This window comes from Periplaneta americana, chromosome 12 (genome assembly GCF_040183065.1).
Source record: "Periplaneta americana isolate PAMFEO1 chromosome 12, P.americana_PAMFEO1_priV1, whole genome shotgun sequence".
In the NCBI taxonomy this organism is placed as follows: domain Eukaryota; kingdom Metazoa; phylum Arthropoda; class Insecta; order Blattodea; family Blattidae; genus Periplaneta; species Periplaneta americana.
Window position 1 is genome coordinate 152,197,202 of NC_091128.1, and position 9,398 is coordinate 152,206,599.

Here is a 9,398-nt window from a genome sequence, read left to right on the forward strand (position 1 = left end):
TTGATAATATATTAAATTGGAAAAATCATATTAACGAAATTACCCTCAAACTAAATTCAGTATGTTTTACTATTAAATCTATGCAAGAGATAGTAAATATCACTACCCTAAAAACAATATACTTTGCATACTTTCACTCGATAATGAGTTTTGGAATAATATTCTGGGGAAATTCTACAGATAGTAACAGTATAGGGCCTATTTCTACTACAAAAATAAAGTAATAGTACGTTTAAAATCTAGGGAATCGTGTAGAACCGTTTAAAAAAAACTGCAAATTATGCCCATTGCTTGTCAGTATATTTTTTCGTCAATAAACTTCTTCTTATGTAATCGTGAAAACTTTGTGACTCATGCAATAGTTCATAGCATAAGTACACGTCAAAAAACGACTTTCATACTCCATCGGCAAGTCTATCGTCAAAAGAAGTGAGTTATATGGCAGTACAGTTTTTTGAAGTCTCCCTTTGGATATAAAAAAAATCAAACCCAAAATATAAGATTATTTAGGACCAAATTAAAGAAGTACCTAATTTCTCACGCCTTCTATTCTGTAGGTAGGTGAATTTATGACATTCAACAATGCTGCATAAATATTTCTGTCTCGTATTAAGTATTGATACCGGTACTAACCTCTTGTGTTGTACTAGTAGCCTATATTGTAATAGTAATATACGTTACAAGAGCGGTATGTTGAAGTTTTCATGTTCGAGGAAAAGTTTGAAAAAGCGAAACGTAGTTGAGCTTTTTTAATTTCCGAGAATTGAAAGAAAACATACCGCTCGTGTATCGTACATTATTTTGTGCGAAGATCGTTTATTACATACCTGAAAGAGGAATTTCTAATTAGTTGCAATGAAATCTCCATCTTGGTTTCTGTTCAATGACGGCAATTTTGGGAAACAAAAATATCTATCTTCAACATTGTTGCTTTAAAATGTTTTCTGTGTTTACTATATCCAGCAGGCCGTGTTATACGTCTGTCTTTTTTCCCCCCCAGTCTATAAATGCGAACTTAAGACAAACGGCTTCCTTAATGTTACATGCATCACGAAATGCAGTAACTTTAGTGGAGTTGTAGAGTTTACTTAATTTTTGCAAATATTTAAAAACAATAATTAACAGTGCAATTTAGGTGAAATTGCAGTGGTAAGTTTTCAATTTATAATTATTACTATATTGAACGTCTCTAAAAATAATATGTTAAAAGCCTAAAGCAGTAAAATGAATATGTCACTTAAGCGGTAAGAAGAGGGAAATTGTTATGTGAGTTCGGTTGGGAATACTGAATGTGGAATTTTAGACTTTCCGCGGGTTGGTTTTGTGCGGAAACCAACTAAATACGCACGATCTCGCACAAAACAGCCTATATTGTAAAACTCTTTTGTATATATTTTAACTAGACTGTGACTATGAATTAAGACTTTGTAGTACTATTAAGATTTTTTGACGTGATCCATATTCTAGCTGTGAAGCCATGTAGGAATACTTTGGAATGTAAATAGATATAATACAACATCGTTTTACTAAGTTGTTACAACTGAAATATTGACAAAACAGCAAATGTAAGAATTTTATATAGGCCCTAGTTAGGGATTCGGTTCCCGATTAAGTCAATCTCCTATATTCCTAGCATGTTTTCGAACAGGTGCATTCCGAAAATAGAGTGTCGTCTATTGCCTTTCACTGTCTTGTGTAGAATCTTCAGCCTCAAAAGAGATGTTGGTCCACAGAGATGTGTTTTCACAATAGGGAATTAGGCTACCCATAGTGGGTTGATAAACACCTAACCGATAATTATGCTTACGTCAGAGTTTTTTTATGTGTCGCAAATCTATGACTTGAGCTCTCTGGTCTTACTTCCTTTCCGAAGGAATTTCTCTGAGGATTTTTATCGGTCTTTAAAAATTCATATTATAGATGTATTAATTTGTCCTACAGAATTTATCTCTAATATTGACACTTAATATTTTAGGAGAAAAATTCGCTCCGGCGCCGGGGATCGAACCCAGGTCCTTGGTTCTACGTACTAAGCGCTCTGACCACTGAGATACGCCGAATTCAATCCACGTGGAAACATCGAAGGAGGAGAATTCGATCCGGTGCTGTGGATTGAATTCGGCGTAGCTCAGTGGTCAGAGCGTTTGGTACGTAGAACCAAGGACCCGGGTTCGATCCCCGGCACCGGAGCGAATTTTTCTCCTAAAATAAAAAATTCAGTTAGTTTTAAACCTGACGAACTTGTAATCCACAGGCGAATGTGGTGATCAATTAAGAACAGCTAACGTAATATGAAAGTGAACTTGTTTGTTAAGTAGACTAGGGATTAATGTTTTCCAGATGTGGTTATTCAGGCAATAGCAGGTGGATCACATTCATAGTAAATCCCTCAGGTCGGTTTGCCATACGCGTGTACGCAGTTCTGTAGGTTAGTTCTGTAACGGTTTTGCGTACACGTGTACGCATCATGCACGACTGAACAAAACCGGCCAACGTTTGCCATTTATTAGAGATTTTTTATTATGCTGCTTTTTCGAGTGTATTGCAGAGAGTCTGTATTTTACTGCCATCAGTGGTTATATTATGTTTAACATTTTGAAAAAATAAGTGACATGTAATATTTTATTCTGCTATGACATTTAAATGCCTCTTCATCACTCATTTTTATTTTTTATTTTAGTAGGTTATTTTTACGACGCTTTATTAACATCTTGGGTTATTTAGCGTCTGAATGAGATGAAGGTGATAATGCCGGTGAAATGAGTCCGGGGTCCAACACCGAAAGTTACTCAACATTTGCTCATATTGGGTTGAGGGAAAAACCCCGGAAAAAACCTTAACCAGGTAACTTGCCCCTACCGGGAATCTAACCCGGACCACCTGGTTTCGCGGCTAGATGCGTTAACCGTTACTCCACAGATATGGACTTCATCACTCATAGCCGGGACTTTTGAATATCGGATAGAGGGGTAAATATGGTTGAAAGAAAAAGTAGTTGTCTCTAATCTCTAAATAAATTCGATAAAAGTAAGGACAACAAATCAAAATGGAGATAATAAGTAAAGAAAAATGCCTCACTTTATGTTGCTAAATTTCAGAAGAAGTTGGACACTTTTACTCGCTTTTCTTTTAAACTATATTTCTACTAAATAATTAATTTATTTACATGGAATACAACCAAAAACTGTGTAGAACAATGATTGCATTTGAGAATTTAAATTATGGTTTTGCTTAACGACGCTCGCAACTGCCGAGGTTATATCAGCGTCGCCGGTGTGCCGGAATTTTGTCCGGCAGGAGTTCTTTTACATGCCAGTAAATTTACTGACATAAGCCTGTCGCATTTAAGCACAATTAAGTGCCATCCACCTGAGCCGGGATCGAACACGCAATCTCGAGCACAGAAGCCCAGCGCTATACCAACTGCTCTACCCAGGTCGACGATTGCATTTGATGTGAACTCAATGATGTCATATTTCATGTTAAAAGAAAGATGCAATAATTTTGACATGTGAGTGAAATACTAGTGAGACACTGTTGTGTTTGCTTTCAGTCGTAGCCGTGTTTGTTTCTGAACGATAATCGTTGCTTAAATATACACAGCCAATTTGCAACGTTTAACATAGGTTGGTATTTACTGAAGGAAACAACCAGTCCTTCAAACAAATTGACAAAAAGAGTAGTGTGATGTATTGACTTCGTATTAGGAGGTTTGGAATCCGATTCCTTGTGCTGGGTATTTAGAATGTTTTTTTTACGAGTTTCATCAGAGAAAAATCTCTTGTAATGCCTATGTACAGATGCGGAATGAAAATTTGGAGCGAGTTTTGATGGGAGTTCACCTGTATATAGGCAACAATTTCGCAAGACTGTCCACAAATAGCATATATAAAATATCTCTTGTTTACTGCACATGCACAATGTGTTGTAAGCGGAACTTATACAGGGACATCATTTTATTTTTACTAACATTTCTAATATTAACCTGGCTATACTTTTGGATTAACGGTTGAGAACCGGAAACATCGTTTGCTACTCCCTTCCACGAGTGGAGTTCGATGATACTGGCGTATACAAACAAATCACTTTACTAGGTATAGGAGGGAAGGAAAGTAGTTCATCCATTTACGTAAACTAGGAAATATCGCGATTTTGAGTTTGATAATTTTCATTAGGTTTTTGTTTAATCAAATTACAGTACAGTATTAACAATAAGTGTTTTTTTCTCACGAATTGAGCTATCCATTCGGACATATTCATTATGCAGTGTATATCATACTGTCTGCAGTACATTAGCGTACAATATAGAGAACGAAGTTAAATTGAAAAGTAATCATAATATGGATATTTAAACACATTTTTGAAAATGGTGGCCGCTCATTTCGATACAAGCTTCAGTTCTTTTGTGCATATTATCACACTATAGACTAGTGGTGTCAGCACTCGCTGAAATGGGTAAAGGGTAAGTGGAGCCGTCTCGTGTGCCCCGTCGTGCAGCAGGAAGAGGTAGAGAGCATACCCGCTAGCAGCTACGATTGCACCATAGTGTAGTGTGTTCTCCGCGGGTAAGAGACGCTAGCCCCAGAGTGCTCTGAGCTGATGACCGCTGCTATAGACTATTGTACCTAATTCCAATTACCAGTTACGTCCTTCGTACTAGTAACTCATGTTGAAATAATTCTGTAACTATTCTATGAAAGAGTACCTTACGTACTGTAAATTCAATCTTCACTTCTGCCCGATCCGAAAAGATAAAATTACTCAGAGATGCTATCTACTGTCCGTCCAAGTGGTTTTGTCACAGGGTCGTAGAAAGGGGGGAAATCACATGACAGTTAATTACTTAATGAGGTCCTTTCATTTAAGTTATTTTAAACAGTTGTATAATATTACGTAGACGTCCAATTCCTAACAGAAATTCATGTTTTCAGAAAAGAGCCACTAGCTTTTACAGAGGGGCGAACAGAAGGAGGTGGGGGAAACCGGGATGCGACTTAGGCAAACGGACGACAGTACCTGTGCAAAAATATGATTCAATATTGAAAGCTCTTTCGTCACTGGAAAACGCGAACGTATTTCTGAAACGTACTATACTCACTAACTCAGCATTGTTTACTTTGACTGCATACACGGCCTTGGTTCTGTGTGGAGGAAGATTGGAAGTTTACTAGTAGAGAGAGTGAAGTGAAGTACATTAAAAAACTCAAGTACAATAAAAATTGAAGTAAAAATAAAATGATGTCCCTGTACAATAAGGAACTCCACATTTTATTTCAGTATCTGTAGGCCTACATACGGGGGAAGAAGAGGAGGAACTCTTGCATTTAGAACCATTAATAATTAATCCATTAAGCATACAGTCGGGGGTTGGCCTGGGTACCGTAGTCGGTATAGCGCTGACCTTCTGTGCTCGAGGTTGCGGGTTCGATCTCGGCCCAGGTGGATGGCATTTAAGTGTGTTTAAATGCTACAGGCTCATGTCAGTAGATTTACTGGCATGTAAAAGAACTCCTGCGGGACAAAATTCCAGCACACCGGCGATACTGATATAACCTCGACAGTTGCGAACGTCGTTAAATAAACCATAATTTTTTACAGTCAGGGGGAAATGGTGACAAGAATGGAGTCCATGCGGATGTATTTTTAATCTCGGAAATGCACGAGGGATGGTTCCGAGGTAATTTTCTTTAGCGGTAACTAGATATAATTTGTGTGTACGTTTTGTAAGCAATGTTCGTAAATATGATCATATTACCCCATCCCTGGAAGCAATAGGTTGGCTTAAACTAGATAAGAAAAGAAATTTACATTCACTTCTCTTTCTCTTCGAAATCTTGAACTCTTCTATTCCTTCGTACCTGTCGTCTCGCTTCACTTACCTTTCTTCCCACCATAATCTGAACACACGCTCTCGTCATGAAACAACATTAACAATAACATCCCATCGCACCTCCTCATACTCATCCTCTTTCACAATAGCCCTCACTCAGGAATTCGCTACCTGTTAGCAACAGGAACTGTCGAAATAAAATTGAATTCAAATGTAGACTTACTAGGCACTTGGTCAGTAATTGATTTCTTGTAGTTTCCTTAATCTATCACAAAATAATTCAATATCCAGTAATTTCATCACAATACAATTTTGTTATTCTATGTTTAATTTGTAGTTCAGTAAATATAAAATATTCTTTGTTTTTCTATGATAAATTATCTAGCTTTCAGTAGTCAGGTACTCTTTTCGTACTTTGATTTTTATTGTAATTGTAATTGTAAATTTAATACTAATTGTAATTTTATTTGTAATTATAATTATACATTTAATACTGATTGTAATTTTATTATTCATATTATAGTTGGAATCTCCTGGTAGAGGGGCAGAGAAGGCTTGACGGCCTTATCTCTACCAGGTTAAATAAATAAATACTACTAATATATATATATATATATATATATATATATATATATATATGTTGTTGTTGTTTTCTAATGCCAGGCGTTTGACAATAAAGTCATTTGACCTTTTGCACTGCAATATTTTTCAAAGATATTATCATGACCAGCCACTGAAGCACAGATTTTGAGGTGTACCGAATCCATTTCTTGGTTTGAGTTGCACAATGGGCAGTTAGGAGACTGATATATTCCAATTCTGTGCAGGTGTTTGGCCAAACAATCATGGCCTGTTGCCAATCTAAATGCAGCTACAGACGATTTTCGTGGTAAATCGGGAATTAACTGTGGATTTTGATGCAGGGAGTTCCATTTTTTCCCTTGGGATTGTGTTATCAAATTTTGTTTGTTGAAGTCTAAGTATGTAGATTTAATAAATCTCTTCACAGAGTAATACGTAGATTTAGTAACAGGTCTGTAAGTAGCAGTGCTGCCCTTCTTTGCTAAAGCATCCGCATTCTCGTTTCCCAGGATTCCACAATGGGATGGTATCCATTGGAATACAATATATATATATATATATATATATATATATATATATTGGGTTTCATTTTATAAATGTCAGTTTCTAAAAAAGATATAAACTCTTTCCATGATTGCCTGTGTCGTTTTCTAATTTGTCTGTTAGCTATCGCCCTTTTATGTTTATAATAGTGTAATTATTCCCATATATAAAACAGGAGATAAACAGAATGTTGAAAACTATAGAGGGATTAGTATCCTCAACACATGTTATAAGATATTTAGTAGGATTTTAAATGAAAAATTAAAAAAAAAACATGCTGAAACTTTCCTTCTGGAGTGTCAAAATGGCTTTAGAAAAGGAAGATCATGTGTAGATCCATTATTTAGTATGAAACTATTGTTAGAAAAAAGAAGAGAATTTAATTTAGAAACCCATATGGCTTTTATTGATTTTGTGAAGGCTTTTGATAAAGTCCGAAGTGGCCTTTTATTCGACATATTACAAGAAAAAAATATTCCAAATTTGCTATTGCAAAATATAATAGAAATCTACACAGACAGCAAAATAAGTGTCAAAATAAATAACTGTATATCCGAAAGAAAATTAGTTAATAATGGAGTTCGACAAGGTTGTCCACTATCACCAACTTTATTTAATATTTATATAAACGAAATTATTTTAAAATGGAACCAAATCTACACATCAGGAATCAAAATAACCAGTGCTCTAACATTAAATACCTTACTCTATGCCGATGATCAAGTCATAATTTCCAATTCAGAGGATAATTTACAAAGAGGATTGTATACATTAAATAAAATATTAAAAGATTTTGGGATGGAAATTTCAGCACAAAAATCAAAAGTAATGGCATTTTTAGGACAAGACCCAGTCAGAAGTAAGATAATACACAATAACCAATGCCTCGAACAAGTGCAAAATTTCAATTATCTGGGTTGTGAAATATCTTATCAAAATGAAAAAGATGTGAACAAGAAAATTACCAAATTTACACAAATTCTAGGAATAATAAACAATGCATTAAAAGCTAAATTAGTACAAAAATCTACAAGAATAAAAATATATAATACATTAGCATTACCCACCCTTTTATACGGAAGCGAGATTTGGTCATTAAAGAAAAAAGACACGAACAGAATCAAAGCAACGGAAATGAAATTTTTGAGGAGGACAGCAGGATATACTCTTTTAGACCGAAAAAGGAATGAAGAAATTTTAGAACAATTAGAAGTAGAGGCAGTAGAAGAAAAAATCAGCAGATACAAATTCAATTGGCTAGATCATGTAAGAAGAATGGAAAATTCAAGAATCCCAAAAATTATGATGCAATATAAACCTAGAGGACATCGTCGACCAGGAAGACCTTTAAGAAGACTGCTAGATGGGGCCGAAACAGGTCTACAGAGGCCTAATTCGTGAAGGATGATGATGATGATATATATATATATATATATATATATATATATATATATATATATATAGGCCTACTTATAGTTGGCTATTTTAACGACTTTGGTCACTGGCTAAGAAGAAGCTGTCTACTGAAGGATGCACTGGAAGGAATGGTGAATGGGAGGAAAGTTCGGGGCAGAAGAAGATATCAGATGATAGATTACATTAAGATACATGGATTGCACGCAGAGACTAAGGGGAAGGCGGAAAATATGAAAGATTGTAGATTGCTGGTTTACAGTGAAATACCTGCAGAACACTACGAATGAATTAATGTACATATAAACTACTAGACTATTTAACGTCGATAGAATTTGTGATAGCGAGATGGTATTTGGCGAGACGAGGCCGAAGTTCAGTCCACAGCACTGGAGTCAGGCCACAAAGGGAAAAACATTGAGGAGAGGGATTCGATCCGGTGCTGTGGATTGAACTTCGGCGTAGCTTAGTGGTTAGAGCACTTGGTACACAGAACCAAGGACCCGGGTTTGATTCCCGGCGCCGGAGCGAATTTTTCTCCCTTAATAACCATTGTTATCATAACAGATACATTCTGTAGTACCAAAAAATTAATCTTTACGTAAATTTTTCGTCAAACAGTGCATAATAGTGTAGAATCCGGCCACCAAATCACTCAGTTGAGTTTGAGTGGCTTCTTGTAAGTATAATGGCAGTTGACTTAGTCAACATTTATGTCGAACTTGGAGTCAGGCCACAAAGGGAAAAACACTAGAGCAGAGGGATTCGAATCTGTGTTGTGGAATGAACTTCGGCGTAGCTCAGTGGTTAGAGCACTTGGTACGTAGAACCAAGAACCCGGGTTCGATACCCGGCGCCGGAGCGAATTTTTCTCCTTTAATAACCATTATAACTTAAACTCGTTCGAGTTCCTCGTAATAAAGCTGAGCATAAACAGGCTCTCTTTTGAAATTAGCTTATTAGGTCCTCGTTGTTCCAATGTACTCACAATATCCCTTCACGCTCAGAATGATTTTTATTTGTGGTTGTA

At 36.1% G+C, this 9,398-nt stretch overlaps 1 non-coding gene across 1 annotated transcript; it reads left to right on the forward strand.

Moving 5' to 3' along the window:
* Positions 1-9,157: 9,157 nt before the first annotated feature.
* On the forward strand, positions 9,158-9,230 carry TRNAT-CGU (transfer RNA threonine (anticodon CGU)). Its single transcript has one exon. It is a non-coding gene; the product is annotated as a tRNA-Thr (tRNA).
* The last annotated feature ends 168 nt before the right edge of the window (positions 9,231-9,398 follow it).